Source organism: Dermacentor albipictus, unplaced genomic scaffold, assembly GCF_038994185.2.
Source record: "Dermacentor albipictus isolate Rhodes 1998 colony unplaced genomic scaffold, USDA_Dalb.pri_finalv2 scaffold_12, whole genome shotgun sequence".
Classification (NCBI taxonomy): Eukaryota; Metazoa; Arthropoda; class Arachnida; order Ixodida; family Ixodidae; genus Dermacentor; species Dermacentor albipictus.
Genome location: NW_027225566.1, coordinates 1,674,465 through 1,691,667, shown reverse-complemented (window position 1 = coordinate 1,691,667; position 17,203 = coordinate 1,674,465). Strand labels below are relative to the sequence as shown.

The 17,203-nt window shown below is 45.3% G+C and overlaps 1 long non-coding RNA gene across 1 annotated transcript; it reads right to left on the bottom strand.

Annotated features, from left to right (window-relative positions):
* Window positions 1-4,180: 4,180 nt before the first annotated feature.
* LOC135921353 (uncharacterized) lies at window positions 4,181-15,272 on the bottom strand. Its single transcript, XR_010570521.1, has 6 exons — window positions 15,130-15,272; window positions 14,412-14,572; window positions 12,058-12,201; window positions 10,682-10,987; window positions 6,869-7,303; window positions 4,181-4,417 (listed from the first exon to the last, which is right to left on the bottom strand). It is a non-coding gene; the product is annotated as an uncharacterized lncRNA (long non-coding RNA).
* Between the last annotated feature and the right edge of the window lie 1,931 nt (window positions 15,273-17,203).

The window sequence follows — 17,203 nt, the reverse complement described above, 5'->3', positions numbered from 1 at the left end:
GAAGGCTGATGCCTGTATGTTAGAGCATCTGATAACCAGCCATCTAAAGCAGGAATTTGCAGGATGCAGAAGAGACTTCCTTCCCCTCCATGTGCACACACACTTGCTCAATAACACAGCACGGCACACACGCACACATTTGACAGGTGCACAACACACAGGAGTGCCAATGAAGTCTGGTTCCAAGGAAGGAGAATCCAAATCGCCAGGGGGGTGGAGAGAAAGCTCTGCATGCCAGATATAATCATGGAGTTGTGGTGTCGGGCCATAGAGGCGTGATGAGGGCTCGGGCTGTGCTGACCACTTGTTCAGACGAACTGAAGAAAGATTAGTGCTGTCCAGAGAGACATCAAACACCCTGCAGTATAGACTAGTGCAATGTTGCGTTGGTATTGCAGGGTGTGCTACTTGGGGGGTTTGAGGCAATCCTCGAAGGCTGGCATGAGCTTGTGACAACCGAAAAGACGGGAGTAAAGGGTGCCTATTGTCCGGCGCTGAACAAGCTTAAGTTTGTTAGCGTCGCGAGTTTGGTACGGGAACTATACTGATGAGCAGTACTCAAGTCGTGACAGAATGATAGAAGTGTAGAGTGCTCGGAAAACCTTAGGTCATCAGGGAAGGGAGACACGGGACACAAACCCAAGAAAGTGCTGGTGCTTACATACAGTGCTGGTGACATAAGCGGAAAAGTTGAGAGAACAGCTAAATGCTACACCCAGAATGGGAAGGGCCCGAACAGTCTTTATAGAAGTGCCTCCAAGGAAGAAGGTTGGACGTGCAGCAGTTTCGTTGTGGCTGATATGCATGGCAGCACTTTTTACGGTGCTACTACAAAGTTTGATATTGTAGGCCCAGTCGTTCACCTTTACGGAATGTATTTATTGTAAGCACACATGCTGGTGCATCGGCATGTTGTTGTTGTGGAAGCGTTAACTTGTTAATCAAAGACATTCTGCGCAGATGCATTAGTAACTTGGTTTTGAGTAGATCTTTGTCCTGACTACAATCTATAGTATCGCAGCAAGAAACATTTTAGTAGAGGCTGAAGGGATTCCAGCAGTTTAAGCATACTGACTGCACAAAACACTGATGACACCTTTTCACCTTCCCCACAATGCACTCACACTATCTACACTTTCCGTAAGCAAAAAGTGAGATAAAAAATCAATTACAGTTTCATTGACTCAGTACTTGCTGATTCTGAAGCGGGCATCGAAGCAATCGTGATATACGCTGCTACATGCATAGGTCTTGCATGATGCAGGTCCTGCTATGCACTGCACATAGGGCACATGTTGCAAACAGATAATTTCTTTTTGCAGTGCTCAACTATAACGACACACTGACTCAAACATGACTGTGTTTTCACGTATGCTTCAGTGCGTCAGTGTTCTTGATTGCTACACGAGCGATTTATGCCAAACGAGCCCAAAAGACGGACGCACTAGAAAGAAGTTAGTGAATGAGTACAGTGAACTTGTACTGAACTGGATTCACATGCCGAATAGAAGAGCGCAGTGTCAGCTGAAACAGGCGGCACGGCTGATTATGTAAGTACTTCCAATAGTTCGGCGGAAGTTATCTTTACCACTGGAAACAGCGCAGAGCTTGCCCGTTAAACTTGAGTCAACCGACACCACACGAAACACGCCGCGGTTGACCAACCCAACTTCCACACGGTTCATTCACCACATCACAGGTCACACGAAGTCAAGAGTGCCATATTTTAAATCACTGCAGCACCAAACGGATCTGAAAATTCATCTCCTTCGACAGAGTTTCTCAGGTGAGTTCGTTCACTCGCCAGTTACGAACTCGATGGACCCGCTAGGCCTACGCGTAACGTAAACAACATCGGCGATAGGCGAGTGCTGATTATCCAGACTTCGGAACTCGTAAACATGTTTCCATTCGTTTTGAGCACAACAAAATGCACACACAACAAGCACGGACGTTGCGGTAATCGTGATTCGGTTCGCTGTTTTAGCAGACGATCGCACTGAGCCCGGCGGAACCCAGTGGGCAGGTTGGATTAGTCGGCGTCGTTCGAAGTCGCTTCGGATCCACGTCGCGCTGCAACAAGCCACGGTCGTCGGTCGTGTCGTCGTCGGCATACTATTACAACACTGTTTTTCAGGAACACTGTCGCGCGCGTCGTACGCCCAAGGAACTCGGACGATCGTTGGTGCCGTCGCCTTCGTACGGGCAGGTACGGGCGGCCATGTCAGGCCTAGTAGCGGAGTCTCCGCAGCCTCCGATTGGTTGACGCCTGCGACTCGTCGCAGCCTCTCATTGGTGCACGCCGGCGCAGCGTCACCGCGCGTCGCCAAACTTCAAGCATCGGCAGAAGGCATAATCGCTGCGCGACGTTCCGCTTCAGCGCGGTTGCGACCGACGCGTTGACGCATTCGACCCTTCGGCGCGCGCCGAAGCTTTCCAGCGCGTGCCAGTGGTTGGGGCATTAGGATTTTTGCGCCCGCGCCGGAAGCTGCAGCTCGCGTCAGTAGCATGACGCACCTCACATGACCACGGTGAGCCAACGTCACTTCCGGAACGACTCTCCGCGCGACGTTCAGGCAAGCCCGGGCAAGCTGCTTCAGTACCTCCTTGTTGGCTGTGCGCGTTGAGATCGACGTTCTTCATGGCAGGTGCGGAAATCTTCAGCCGTGACGGCTGCATTAACAATGAAACTTTGATTGCCGAAGTGCAACGTCGGCAACCATTGTGGATGGCCTCGCATAAACAACACAAGGACCGCAACCTCAAAGCGGCACTGCGGAATGAAGTGATGGCCTCCGCCCTGCCAGATGTCAACATCCAAGGTAAGCACAAGATTTTGCAGCTTCCACGTGAATAATCGTTTACTAAGCAGCCTTGCATTTCTCTGTGCAGTGGGACTGGAGTTGGTGCAAAAGAGATGGAAATCGCTGGGTGACAAGTTTCGCCGCATCTTCAATGGCCGCATAAAGGCACAAAAGAGCGGCGCCGGCACCGACAATGTCGAGTCTGTCGACACAGCATGGCCCTTTTTGGAGCTGTTGCTGTTTTTAAAAGACACCATGGTGACGAGATCGTAAGCTTGACATTATTGTTGCGAACATTTTGCTGGCCAAAGGAAACCCACCTTGATTACGTCTATGTCAGTGAGATGAGGGGCTTGTTTCTTCCGAAAGGGCAACTTCATCGTTAAGCGAGATGGTAAGCCTTTTACCGGCTAATAATTTTGAGATATACTTGGCTAAGCCTACTGCTATGAACGATGGTAATGGGCATTTATATGTAACAAATGTCAGTGTGCAATAAGTGGTTTTTGCGGTGGAGGCGCGTACAATGGAAGGGGGGCCATCCTGTGTTTGGGTATGCACCAGTGGTGCAGCCAGGAATAACGAGGGTCTGGCATTTAATCAGTGTAGGGGAGTGGTGGGGAGGGGCTTGTGCTCGGTGTTGCTACATCCCTATTTTTTGGCTATGCTGATACCCACGCCTGCTCACCGAAGTAAACAAAATGAGGGGGAAAGTTGGCAATTCAACGTTTATGCAAGCAAGCTGCAATATACAGGTGGCCTTCATTGTAAATACCACATGCCTTTGCTGTGAATTATATAGTTTTCGGAGTTATCACAGTGCAATTCCACTTGTGAACAACTAATGGCAAGGGTTTTCACATCTCCATGTTATAGCATGTGGTGCCGCTTCGATCATAGTCATTACCTTAAATCATGAATATGATGTGCATGGCTATGTTTCATGTATGCTTGCCAAATTGCTGACTTATATAAGTTACTTCTAGTATGGCATTTTTATTGCGATTAGACACTTTACAAGGAATATATATTTTCTTTTACAGATACATGCAAGAAAATATTTTGATGCACCTTTACTTATATTTTTCTTTTGCATTTCTCACTTTTGCACATTGCATGGCAATACGATCACAGTAGTGAATGACAACTTTAACATTATGAAAGTGCTAGTATTGTTCATAACAGTTTTACAGTGTGTGAGACTATAACAATAATGAAGAGCAAGAAAAACACTGAAATGGTTTCACTTTGTTTTATTGCAATGTTACAAAACGTCACAACATAGAAAACATGCACTTTTTCTTATGTGCAGCACTTCAGGCAATTATGCAAGAGAGGTGAGCCAGCAGCTGGACACAAGTGAGCCACTCGGTGCGAACCAGCAGCACAATGGTGCAGAAAAAATTTTAATGGGCATTGCCCAGTTCGAAGACCAAGACTTCGATGCACAATCAGATTTTTCTGATCTGTCAGGCTTGGTGTCAGTGTCACAGGTCTCGTCAGCCTCGACGTCATCTACGACATCAGCTTCGACGTTGTCTACGGCACCAGCCTTGATGTCAGCAGCACAAGGAGCGGCTGCCCCAAGTCAGCAGGGAGCTGCTAGCCAAAGACTGCAAAAAAAAGAAGAGAAGGCCAAGTGAAGACGCTCTTGTGACTGAAATGGGCGAACTGTCCAAAACACTACAGGCTTGCCCTTTAGAGGACGAGTATTATCACATGGCCCTGAATATAGCAAAATTCTTGAGGAAAGTGCCGGAAGAATGGCAACACGATTTTCAGATTGAGTTGCTGCAGTTAATAAAGAAATATTCAGAGTGATGAAGGGTCTGTTGCACTTTTCTTAACATGAAAAATGTTTTACTGGTCTTCAAGAATTCTAGCATGTACGAGCATCACAGAAATGTCTTGAAAAGATAAGGCTAGTTTTCTAGCACCCCAGGAGATGGCACTATCTTGATATTCTCTCAGCGTTGTGCTCATAGTGTCTGCGGTAACAACGCAGTTTCGTCAAATGGATTCCGTTCGATCGCCGCTTAGTGCTTCGCCTTGAATGGCGCCAATTAACAATGCCGTTAAGTGCAGCAGAAAGGCAGCGAAGTTCATGGGCAAATGTTGTAAGACATGTTTCACTTTCACGTTATGAGTGATTCGTATGAAAGAAGGATTAACCAATGTTTCTCCAACGCTAGAATTAGATTTAAACATTGACAGCCATGCTAAGAGCAAGTAGAATTTTATCAGAAGTTTTCAATGCATTTGCTGGCGTGCGCACATGTCGTTCCCCCTTAACAGATAGCAGGCTAGCGGACTGTTGCTTCAGGCTACCTTCGCTGATTTTCCTCAGTTAAATCTTCCTCTCACTGTGAAGCGGATATGTTGTACAGACACAGCCCAAAGTGTGGGATATCTATATAAGCATTCTTAAAAGTGAAGTACCGTGGGAGGCAATTGTTTTGAAGGACAATAAGCAATGTTTCTGCATGTATATACTGGTTTTCCTGCATATAAGTAAAAAAACAAATAATTCACCATAATTGATCACAGGTTCTAAAATAAGTATACCTTGTCCAGCCATTCAGAGTTAATGCAAAATGAAAGGCCACTGAAAGCAGGAGCTTTGATGTCAGGTGCGAGCGCTTATTGAATTTAAGCATAGCTCTCTCAAAACGAATTGCCTATGCTATGCCTAGACTCCAGGTTAATTTTGAGCACTTGGGGTTCCTTAATGGCCACCCAGTGCATAATGCACCAGTTTTGCATTTTGCAGTCGAGAGGCAATCTCATGCACTTGGGCTTAGCAGAGCAACGCAAAAGCCACTCCACCATCATGACGGGTAGTTCCTTTAACTATAGAAACAGAATAAGAAGTCATTTCTATTTCATGATTGGCAGTGAGCTTCTAGAATGTTTGCAAGAATACCTGAAGAACCTTATCAAGAAAAGTTACAGAAGAATAAAAATGCGTTAAGGCCCATATGGCAGGCATTACCGAATCATGACTGCCAGGTTACTGCTACCAATGAAACAAAAGTGTGAAAACATTGAATACTAGTGGTACTAATACAAGGGATACAAACTTGGAGGCTCATAAGCAAGCGTGAGTTGATGTGAAGGACCGTACAACGAGCGATGGAACGAAAAGTTGGGTCTAATGTTAAGAGGAAGGCAGGCGGTGGGGTCGCTATACGAGTTGACATTAAAGGAAGAAATGGAGCTGGGCAGGCTACGCAATGTGTAGGACATACAGCCAGCAGTCTATGAAAGTTACAGAGTGGGTGCCAAGGGGAAAACAGTCAAGGATGACAGAAAATTAGGGGTGTGATGGTGTTAGGAAATGTGAATACAAAGCCTGAAATCAGCTAGCACAAGACAGGAGTAATTAAGGATGCCGAGAGAGGGGTTCGTCCTGTAGTAGACATAAAGAATGGCTTATGATGATGATGATGATCCTCATTTAGCAATGATGCACTGTGGCAGCGATTTTCAGCACAAAGGCAAGAGGACGTGAGGAGACTGTAGTAGGAAAATGATTGGAGATCAGTTATACATTCTTAGCAGTGTACTGGAGATATGCATGCACCTGCTCATGTTTATCACCATACCATTTGCTTAGAGGATAAAATATGCTTCTCAGAATTACTTCAACATCAGCATGTCCAAGTGGATCCATACAAATGCTTAATTTCTGTTCTAATCTTTGTAATAGATTCCCGAGTTATTTCTGTCACTCTAAAGATATGTACAACCTTTGTGGCAAATATTATCCCCAGACAATCAGTCTATCCTGCTTGCATATTCCAATCAAGATTGCAACGTTACATTGATAATGCACATGTTGTTCATTGCCTGGAAGTACTAGGTGCCCAGCTTTAAAGGAGGTGTGCGTAACACACAGAAGCATTGTTGTTACGTGACAAGACAAGTGAAGGGGCAATTGCTTTTTTTTAAAGCTTAACACAACAGAGCCTGCAGGTGTGATGTAAATGTAACGAATAGATTTCTTTACTGTGAACCCATAAACTGTGACATGAGGCTTTAGCCTTGTCACTTTCATAGCTCACCATCACTGAATTGTTAGATGTGTCTGCTCCCGTAGCCACTTGACAACTGCTTCTTTGGACACCCCAGGGAGATTCCATTGCCAAGGAACCTCCCCAGCACTGCTACAAAAGTATGCTGCGAAAAGGTTCCTGGCAGCTGCCGCATCACCGAGGTAGTTCCTGCAATGTGTTGCCTTTATCGGGAAGAAGTGGGGTTCCGAGTTGTTTCCTGATGCTTGTTGGACACCTTGTCGCCACTGTCTTGCGTCGAGGTTACCAAAGCTGTCGTCTGTATCGGTGAACTTGTGTGACTGTGGGTTGTGGACACTGAGAAAATTGTGCAGAATACAAGCAGCCTTTGTAACGAAGTCCACACTCTTCGGTTTCAAGTGGATGGCACGTAGCAGAATTCTCCATCTGGCCGCCGTTATCCCAAATGCGTTCTCTGCACAGCGCCTGGGAGAAAATTGAAACACCTTGAATGCCAATTTTAAAGAATAGAAGTACAGTTGAATCCTGCCACACCGAATACCACTACAACGAATAATTCTTAATTCCCCGTCAGTATCTCATATAAATTAATGCCCTAAGTTTCTCTGCACAATGAGTCATTTTTTGGGAGCGTTTCCGCTTCAACGAAATTTTTACGGTCAAAATCGAAACCGAAACAATTATTATTGGCAAAAGAGAACTCATTCACGTGATGAAATCCTGTGATTGTAGTTTCACCATTGTGGTATCATTTATCAGTTCAGCACATGCCTATGACGTAGGACTGTCAATGCTGTAGAAGCAGAGGTGCTCTCGAATAAAGCACATTCATTCCTGCCCTGGCTTCCTGCGTCGTGGTCTTTTCTTGGCCACAACAGAACAACTGGTGACAAAGATGGGATGATGCTACGATTATGAACCAAGCACCAGCGCAGCTGTTGCGGCGCAACGGACGGCTGGGCCACCATCAGAAGGCAAACGTTTAAAAATGGCAATCCCTGTAGCTTCACAACGTTTCGGAAGCATGCCAGAGTTTCACCCAAGAAGCGAGGATATCAAGTCGTATTTCGAGAGGGATGAAAATTTTGTGGCACTTAACGAGGTTCAGGAGACAAAGAAGTTGAGGTTGTTCTTGAACGTAATAGGCAGCACAGTGTACCGACAGCTGAAGAAAATTTTAGTTCCCGACAGCCCTCCTGACAGCGCTACTGACAAGACCTTCTCGGAAATAGTGTACTAGAACAACACTTCAGCCCTGAGTATTCAGTAATAGCTGAGCGTTGCAGCTTCAACAAGCACACGCAGCAGGTAGGAGAATGCTTCAAAGACTTCATGACGGAGCTTAAACGTTTGGAGCGTAATTGAGAGTTCAAGGCGTTTCTGAATGATGCCTTGAGGGATCGACTAGTGGTAGGATTACGCGGCCAAGAGACTCAAAGGATATTGTTCGCAACAGAAGACTTAACCTTTGAAAAGGCATGAAAGATTGCGCTCGAAAAAGAACTTGCTGCAAGGCAAACAAAGGAGCTGCATTGCCAGGCTGAACGCTCGACTGACGTACGTACATGTGGTAAACGAGGGGAAGCGGAAACGAAAGCCAGGACGTTGGGGCGTAAAAAAAGAAGGGGGCACAAGCAGACCGTTTTTTATCGCTGCAGGAAAGGACACAATTCAGAGAGGTGCTGGTGCCGCAACGCGAAGTGCCGTTCATGAGCAAAGACTGGGCACCTGCAAACGATCTGCCGAGAGCGAAAAAGCCGTCCAGTGAACTATGCTGAAGCGACGGACGAAGAAGCGGATGATTCCGAGACATTTCACGTGTTACTATGCGCATGAGATGGAAAGCGAGGCTACAAAGTTTCCGTGCAGATTGAAGGGAAGCCAGTTTCTATGCTTTTGGATACGGGTGCAGCTGTCGCGTTGATGCCTGAAAGTGTTTTCAGACAATGGTTTCCGCGGCCTGAATGCAAGCCAACAAGATCAGTTTTGAAAACGTACACAGGTGAGCCTGTAAAGCTGCGAGGGAAGGCGACCGTAACCGTTGAGCATAATGCCTGCATAAGTGAGCTTCCATTGCATATAGTAGAGAACCAGGGTAAGGCTATGCCTACACTTCTAGGCCAGGATTGGCTAGAAAAGTTGCAACTTGACTGGAAAACCATCAGTGGTGTCACAGAAAACGCTGGTGTCAATTCTCTGTGCGAATTATTTCTGGAAGTTTTCCGCACAACACCGGGCGGGAGTAGTTTCCAATTTCTAAGCCAAAATGTCCACAGAACCAAACTGTACGCCTGTGTTTTGCAAAGCCAGGTCTATGCCTTTGGCTACTAAAGAAGCAGTCAGCGAAGAAGTTCGGAAGCTAGAAAGTCAAGGCGTCTTAAGAAAAGGTACCACCAGCAAGTGGGTGACTCCCATTGTACCGGTTTCGAAGCGTGGTGGCGGAATCAGAATTTGCAGTGACTACAAAGTAAAAATGAATGAAGTGCTAAAGACCGATTGTTACCCGCTCCCGCTTCCTGAGGATTTCTACTCGATGCTAGCCGATGGTAAGGTATGTTGTGTGCTGGATTTGTCCTCTGCGTACCAGCAAGTGCCTCTTAATGAAGATTCTAAGCCACTGCTCACGTTAAATGTACATCAAGGCTTGTACAAAATTAAAAAGCTTCCATTTGGAATTGCGAGCACACCAGCTATATTTCAGGCCATGATGGATCGAGTTCTACAAGGAATTCCCAACGTCGGGTGCTATATAGATGACATCATCATCATGGGTAACAGCGCAGAAGATTTCTACACAACTACCACAAGAGTTCTTAAGAGACTTAGCGAGCACAACATAACGCTGAAAGAGGAAAAATGAAAGTTTTTTCGTGATTCAGTAGTCTACCAAGGCCACAAGGTTTTGAAAGAGGGCATCGATCTCACCGCTGAAAAGATAAAAGCAGTACGAGATGCCCCAGAGCCCAGCAACATCACAGAAGTGAGGGCTTACTTGGGTCTTCTAAACTTCTATGGCAAGTTTTTGCGGAATTTGACTACTGTGGTAGCCCCTCTTTATCAGCTTCTTCAAAAAGATCACAAGTTTAAATGGACGCAACAGTGCAAGAAGGCCTTCGAAACAACTAAGTAAATGATTCTCAACAGTGAAGTATTAGCCTTCTAAGACGTCACAAAGCCACTCGGACTTAGTTGCGATTCTTCCGCTTACGGCTTCGGAGCAACTGCTTGGAAGGTCAGCAACGTGGCTGGCATCATAAGCAACTTCGTGCCGGCAGACATCTACAACACCGATGAGACCGGGTTATTCTACGAGATGTTGCCGGCCAGGACGCTCGACTTCAAGGGGCAGCGCTGTCACGGCCGCAAACACAGCAAAAAATGTGTGACAGTGCTGCTTTGCACAAACATGGATGGCTCTGACAAGCGTCCGCCATTAGTCCTTTGAAAAAGTGCCAATCCGCGCTGTTTCAATGGATCCCATAGCCTACCTTTGCAGTACAAGGCGAACAACAAGTCATGGATGACCCGAGCTATTTTCACAGAGTGCATGGTGGCATTCGACCGCGACATGAAGCAGCAGGACCGTAAAGTTTGCTTGCTTCTGGACAATTGTGGATGATAAAATTATGCCAACTAGCACAAGTTTCAGTTATCTTTCTACTGTCTCTCCTGCAAAATTATAATGAATACAGTGGAATGCAAAAAAAACCTTGCATAATTTTTAGAATTTATTAATGCAATAACTGCGAGGGTGGTCTCCACAAACTAAGATAATCGGTCTTGTATGCTTCTTACTTTGCCTGCTACATGTAATAGCGACATGAGGGATTGAATGCCACATACCTTGCTCGGCTTAGCCTATAGTTGAAGACCCGTCTTTCATCATCAAGCTGCCTGGCTGGATAAGGACGAAGAAAATCTTCTCTCAGCTGAAAAGCCTTGTTGCCTACGAAGGCATATGGTGCATTTGTTGCAGAGCCAGGAAGCCAACTCAGTGATGGTATATCCAAGTCTCCTTGAGTGAGGGCACGTCCAAACTGAGTTTTTGAATGTGCCACCATAACTGAGGCGACCCTCGGCTCCCACATCAATGAGTGTGTACTTGCAGTCACTGTCGACCACAGCCATTAGGACCACAGACAATGTGCCCTGCAATTATGAGCACAAAGCACACACTCAATACAAGTGCAATTATGAGCACAAAGCACACAATCAATACAAGTGCCATAATTGTGACAGCTGCACCAGTCTGAATAAGCACAATATCGGTATATCTCATTGAAGTGCAAAAGCAGCTGCCCATATTGTGAAGCCTAGAATCCCAGTGGAATTGTTTGTGTAAAATTTCATGGTAATGCATGACTGACGAAGTAAAAACATCTGACACCAAGTGCATCCATTCTCTTGTCTTTGCGATTGTTGTCTGCATGCCAGTAAACGGTTATGACATGTACAAAGTAATGGAAAGTTTAATGAGCGACTTGAAAGTAATCGCAGTTGATAAATGGTCTCTGGCAGTAGCACTAATACAAGCACTTGAAATTGTTAAACGTCCTTAGTCACCTGATGTTAAGAATCAATTATAGAGAAGTAACTTGTTAAGCTCTCACAGCTAACATCTTTTCGCACTTTTTTAACATCCTTTTTGCACCTGTCGAATAATTCCGAGGCATCGAGCAGTCGTGCTGCTCCCCGTGATCCCTACTCTATATATGAGATTATATCTTGTGATTTATTTGTGTTTATAGCCATTGGTGTATAGCAAGCTTTTGTACATTTACTGCTGTATACATTTTTAATAAAGCACTAGAATATGTTCACCGTTCTTGATTGATTGTGTAGATGTTCTTTGCCACTGTCATATGCATACGATTCGTTTTTTTGCTCTTGCTGTTCGTGCTTGCTACCACCCTGTGTGCTTTGTAATGTTTGTTCTCTCCCCCCCCCCCCCCCCCGCTATAATGCCATAGGCGCTATGGGTATGTAGTAAACATAATAAAATTTGGGGAATAAACTAGAAAATAAGGCCAAAAGCTTAACATTACCTCAGGATTCTGATGAACCATTACTTTTTAATAAATGAAATTTATGAGTCATTTGTTCTGCTTTGGCACTGAGTATTTGAAAGTGTCTCTCCACCCGTGCAAATACCAATATTACCAGGTGATCTGAGTAATGTGCTCGTCTGGTCAAATGCAAGTAAACAAAGGTAATGCTACCTTGTAGTTGAAGTAGACGCTGCCAGAGTTAGGAGGGCTAACAATGGCAACGTGTTTGCCGTCCACAGCACCTAGGCAGTTCGGGAACTGCCATCGCATAGAAAGGCCCTGGGCTATCTTCTCCAACTCAGCTCTGCTGGGTACCTAAAAGAGTTGCACAGAATCATCAGTGCTCCACTACACTACACAGTAGCTGATTTGATGTCTGCAAATATGGGATGCTGTTTTGAAATATGATCTCAAAATTTCGAATGATACATGGGAATAATTTGAGGGGAATACGGCAAAGTTGCTAACAACTCATATTCAGAAGAATCAGTTTCGAGAAATTTTTTGTGCAGGGGCTAAGGCAAAAAAATTAATGTGAGCACTTTTCTAAGTTACCATTCATGAAAAAGCATGGTGGTGACAGGCGTACGCACTCTTACAAGCCACTCAGTGGATGCAAGGGCAGTGAATTCGCAATTCGCAGTTTTTTATCAACAAAGCAAAAATAACAAATTCTGCCAGTGAGCACTATGAAGAGAGGAAAGGCAATGAAGATAAATACTGACATAATAAAGATATGGTTTCGCACTGGATAGTCGCCAATTAAAAGTTCTACGGGGCAGACAATGAGGCTGCAGGAGCCAATGTCGTCTAGAAAAAGGTTCAAGGTCATACTTGCACCCCTCGAACAACATCTGCATCATTTCTAAACAGAACAGTCACCCGCAAAAGTTTACGGGGCAGGGGTTTCACGACAAAGGGGAGTTTCTGCTCTGGTAAGGCGCAATGCTTCCAATTCAATGGATCACAGTGTAGACAGTAAAATATACTACGGATCGAAGCTTTTAATTAGAGGCTATGTGCACGGGCTTCGCGGAAATGTAGTGATGTGTAGCGACGCACATTGCGGTGCATAGCTGGGCATGTGTACGGGGTGATCATTTTAAGTGTTCCAGAATTTTTAAAAATCGTCTGTGAAAGATAGAAGAATTCTTGTCCTTGAGCTAGATTATTCGAAGAGGCAGACGTTACTAGCATGAAAACACATATTCAACGAAATAAGAAAAACTTGCAAGTTAACTTCCTAACTTTACGGCACATATTGCAATTTATGAAATGTGCTGGTGATTTTAAGACATATCCTTTGAAAGTTAATCACTCGGATGACAATAGTTTCGAGAAATTATTTCCAAAGTGTGGGACGGAATACATTGGAGTTTCAGTTAATTTTGCGCGGGAGAGTGCAATCTTACGGCGAGTTTGATGGGACATATCTCTAAACTGGTATCATTCTGAAAATTAATTTAAAGTGTACACACCTCCAGAACTCACCAGAGACAATTAGTAAATTGCCATATGTGGTGTAAATTAATTAACTGAGAAGTTGAATAGCCAATTTTGATTTCTCATGCAAGTAATGTCATCCTCTCAATAATCCAGCTCAAGCACTAGAATTATGTTACCTACACCAGGCAACATTTAAAAATCCCGGGAAGCTTAAAAATATTCTGCCCATGTTTTGGTGAAGCACACAACAAACAGCACATCTCATACGCATTATGAAAGCATTCGCTTAGCTTCATATAATGATCCTTCAGTCGTGCCCAGAGGGACCGACATGTGACGTGTATGCACATTCGTGCAGTTTCAATGCCAACACGATATGCAAGTGCGACATTACAGATATCTTGGCCTGATGCCAGGTAACTGTAACACAGAGAAACAAAATCACAAAGCATGTTTTTGAACATTTAGTTCCATTTATTACCACAATAATTAAGAATGTTTCTTTTTTGAAGTGATGCTACCATTACAATCTTTAGGTGCCGCTTTCTTTCGTGAACACAGAACAAAAGTGCTCTTGTAAAAGTGCCTAGTATAGACTAATATGGTACTGCCAGTTGAGTAATTTTTTCTTCAAAAATTCATACCACATTTTAATGTATTCTTACACATGTATCTTAATCTTCCACATTCTATGCCGTTGTGGTGGCAGCTTTTTTTTTTTTACTTGTAATGCCAAGGCAAGCAAGTTCGATCAATAATTGCCAAGTTAGACGGGCCTCACTTAGCACTGCTTGTCATAATAGCTTGCAGGTGTTATAAGCTCAGTGCAGGAAAAGTTGTGAGAATTAAATTAGGTGCTATGCAACGCATAACTGAAAAAAAAACGAAAAGACAACACAGAAAGACTTGTACCCAAGTTTCTTTGTCTCATATGCCCAGTTTTGTGCAGCAAACAGCCCATTAGTAAGTATGAAACTAGTCCCACAAGGTCTCCATTTGTAGAACGCTAATTGATAGCACAACACAGGCACTACCCGCTAGTGAAAGCACTACATACGAAGAACTGAATACAAACGTACCTTAATGCAATTGCCAGCTGTTCAGCCGGCTCCAAGGGTTCTCTTATGAAGTTCTGACAAGTTAGGTCTGTTACAACAAACGTCAGCAATGTGTCAAACATCTGAGGCGTCATACGGTAAAACTTGAAGAAGGCGTGGTCGCCTCCACGCATACGGCGCATCTGTCAAAGGAAAAAAAAAATTAGCTGTGAACAGGTTTTCCAGGCTGGTGCCCATCTCTGTACAGCAAGTATGTCATTAAGTACGCCATACAAGTATGTCCCACAATGTTTTGGTGACATATTTCTAAAATCTCACAACTCCTTCATTCTCGTGCGACACTTAAAAGAAAAGTTACTACACAAGACTTTTCACGATGTCTGGAGCGTGCCGGAATCGGCGAGAGAGGGCAATTGATAGCCCCAGCACCCCTAGGGCTCGGCGAGTCCCCAACCTACGGACAAGTCCGGGTTCCGTCCTCGATGCGCCATTAGCCCCTTCGGATTACCGGAAGTGCCAGCAAAGATTACTGAATAATGGTACGTTGTTTACACTTAGTACTCGTCCAAATTTCCTCTAAAAAACCAGATTACACAACTGTATCGTGCTGAGCCTATCACGGACCCATTTTTAATCATTCCGACTGACATTGCATCATTGACTTCGGTGTCAAGCATGTATTCGGCAGCTAATTTCCTGGCTTGTTTGCTTCACAGGGAAAAAGAACAAAGTTACTTACTGCTATGTAGTAAAGTCCTTCTTGCTTGCGTGCTGCAAACACGGGCCGAACCCACCATCGTCGCGGTTGCCGCTGGTACCGACGTCGCCTTCTCTTCAGCATTAGCAGAAACGTCATCACTTTCATGACAAGCAACACTTTCTTTTTCTGGACGACTGTCTCATGATTCAACAGTTTGCACAAAGGTCGAAAGCTTGCAGCGCAGTTCGAGGTCTGACACACCGTACAACACGCGAGGCGCGTAGCACCTTGCGTAGCACACGAGTGATGCTATGCCGATGCTGCTGCAGTTTTCGCCGTGCTCACAATACCCATATTAGGTCGCAGTTGAGCTGGATGACCCACAAGGAGTCGTAAAATATGTTTCTGAAATATAAAAACAAATTTTAAGCTAAAATTACTGTGTTTTCTTGCAATATGTAACACATTGCTTAACGTGACCGTTAAGCGAAGGCTAGACTGCCTCGAACATGGCAAGCTAGTAACACTGCTTCGCCGCCACGAGACGCGCGGCTACGCGCGGCAACTCGTGCATCGTTTGGGTGCGCGCCCTCTTCCTCCGTCGGGGGCGACGCGACGTCGAGTCAGCGCGGCGTGTGCGGACGCATTGGAACGTGTACGTCTGGTTGAGCCTTTAGCCACGCGCGCTGCCTTTCCCGACACGTATGAAAAAGGACGGTGCGCACGATTTGGGCCCCTGCAGCGACGACGAATTCCAGGTGACGCGAAAAGCGTCGCGACCACCTCCGCAGTCGGGAGAGGCCAAATTCGCCATGTTTATGGCTCCTGCTCTAGTACGCTCAAACCGCCCATGGCCGCACGACGCACCGCAAGCAAGCGGTCCACCAGTAATGGCCGAAGTGACGTCACGAGAGGTGGTCGTGAATTTTTGCCTCCGTGCGGCGACCGCACAAACATTGCACTGGTTCGAAGCGAAGCGGGGCGCAAGGCCTAGACCCCTAGGCTGCAGCGGCAGTTTGTTTTTTGTGGGGTTTATTGTGATGATTGCAAGAGCTATTCAGCACCTGCAAAGTTATTTGTCTAACGCAACAAGCAGCTGTACTCTTCCTGACAGTCTTCAGTACGTGCGATCGCCAAAGGAAACAGACGGATGTGTGTTGGGTTTACGCGAGGATCGGAAGGAATGAAGCCGCCGATTTCATGTGTTTTAGGTCGTTTTTTGCATGTGCATTACAAAAGTGAAGGCCATCGCATACACCTGCATTCTAAGCATGACACTAGTTCGGTACGCGCCAAAATGAAAATATTTGCGATCGCCATCCTCAGCATATGGTGTTCGTAGGTGTTGTGTGTGCGCTCTTCATCGATACGAAGATTGCACGTTTGTGCAGTGCTGGTTTGTGTTCCAGAAGTGATGACACGATGTGTAGCGATGAGCTTCGTTGTCGTATCATTGCAGGCATTCGTAATGTACTGTTTGTGTCTTGCTTCGTGTGAGCTGTTTTGCCGGCTGCGATGCGCATTGGTGACCGCCAACACGTACAGAATGTTCGAGCGCTAGGGTTCTTACTTTTACGAAGCGTAAGTGTAATGTGATATGTATGTACGTGCAATGTGTCGCAATGGTGCTAGGCGTATAAGTGTTCGTTTCATGCAATATGCATATGTTCTGAAGTGAGCGGTGCATAAGCGTTGCGGGCGAGTTTTGGTTCCGGCCCTTTCTGCCTCGTTCACGTATCTTGTGTGTTTTTCAGAAGTTATTTCTGTGCTATGAAGGTAAAATGAGACATCCACCTGTTTGTAGCAATTGCTGTTTGTATAAAAGTGATACCTGTTTGTATACCTTTTTGTAAGCAGGTTGCAGCTGCTCTGTTGGTTTCTCTCCTGATAACGACGACAACATGTAAACATTGTATAAAGAATTGTTCACCGAGAAAGCTCTCCTCGTCTCTGACTCTGCGTGAAGTGGGGTCCAGACCTCCTGCCAGCCACACATACCTCGACACACGCAGCAATGGATCTCCCATCACTGAAGCGGTGTAATGTGCGTCACCTGCTTGTCGAGATCTGATTCAAGCATGAGAAGAGGAGCCGCAATTCGCTGCTTATCGAC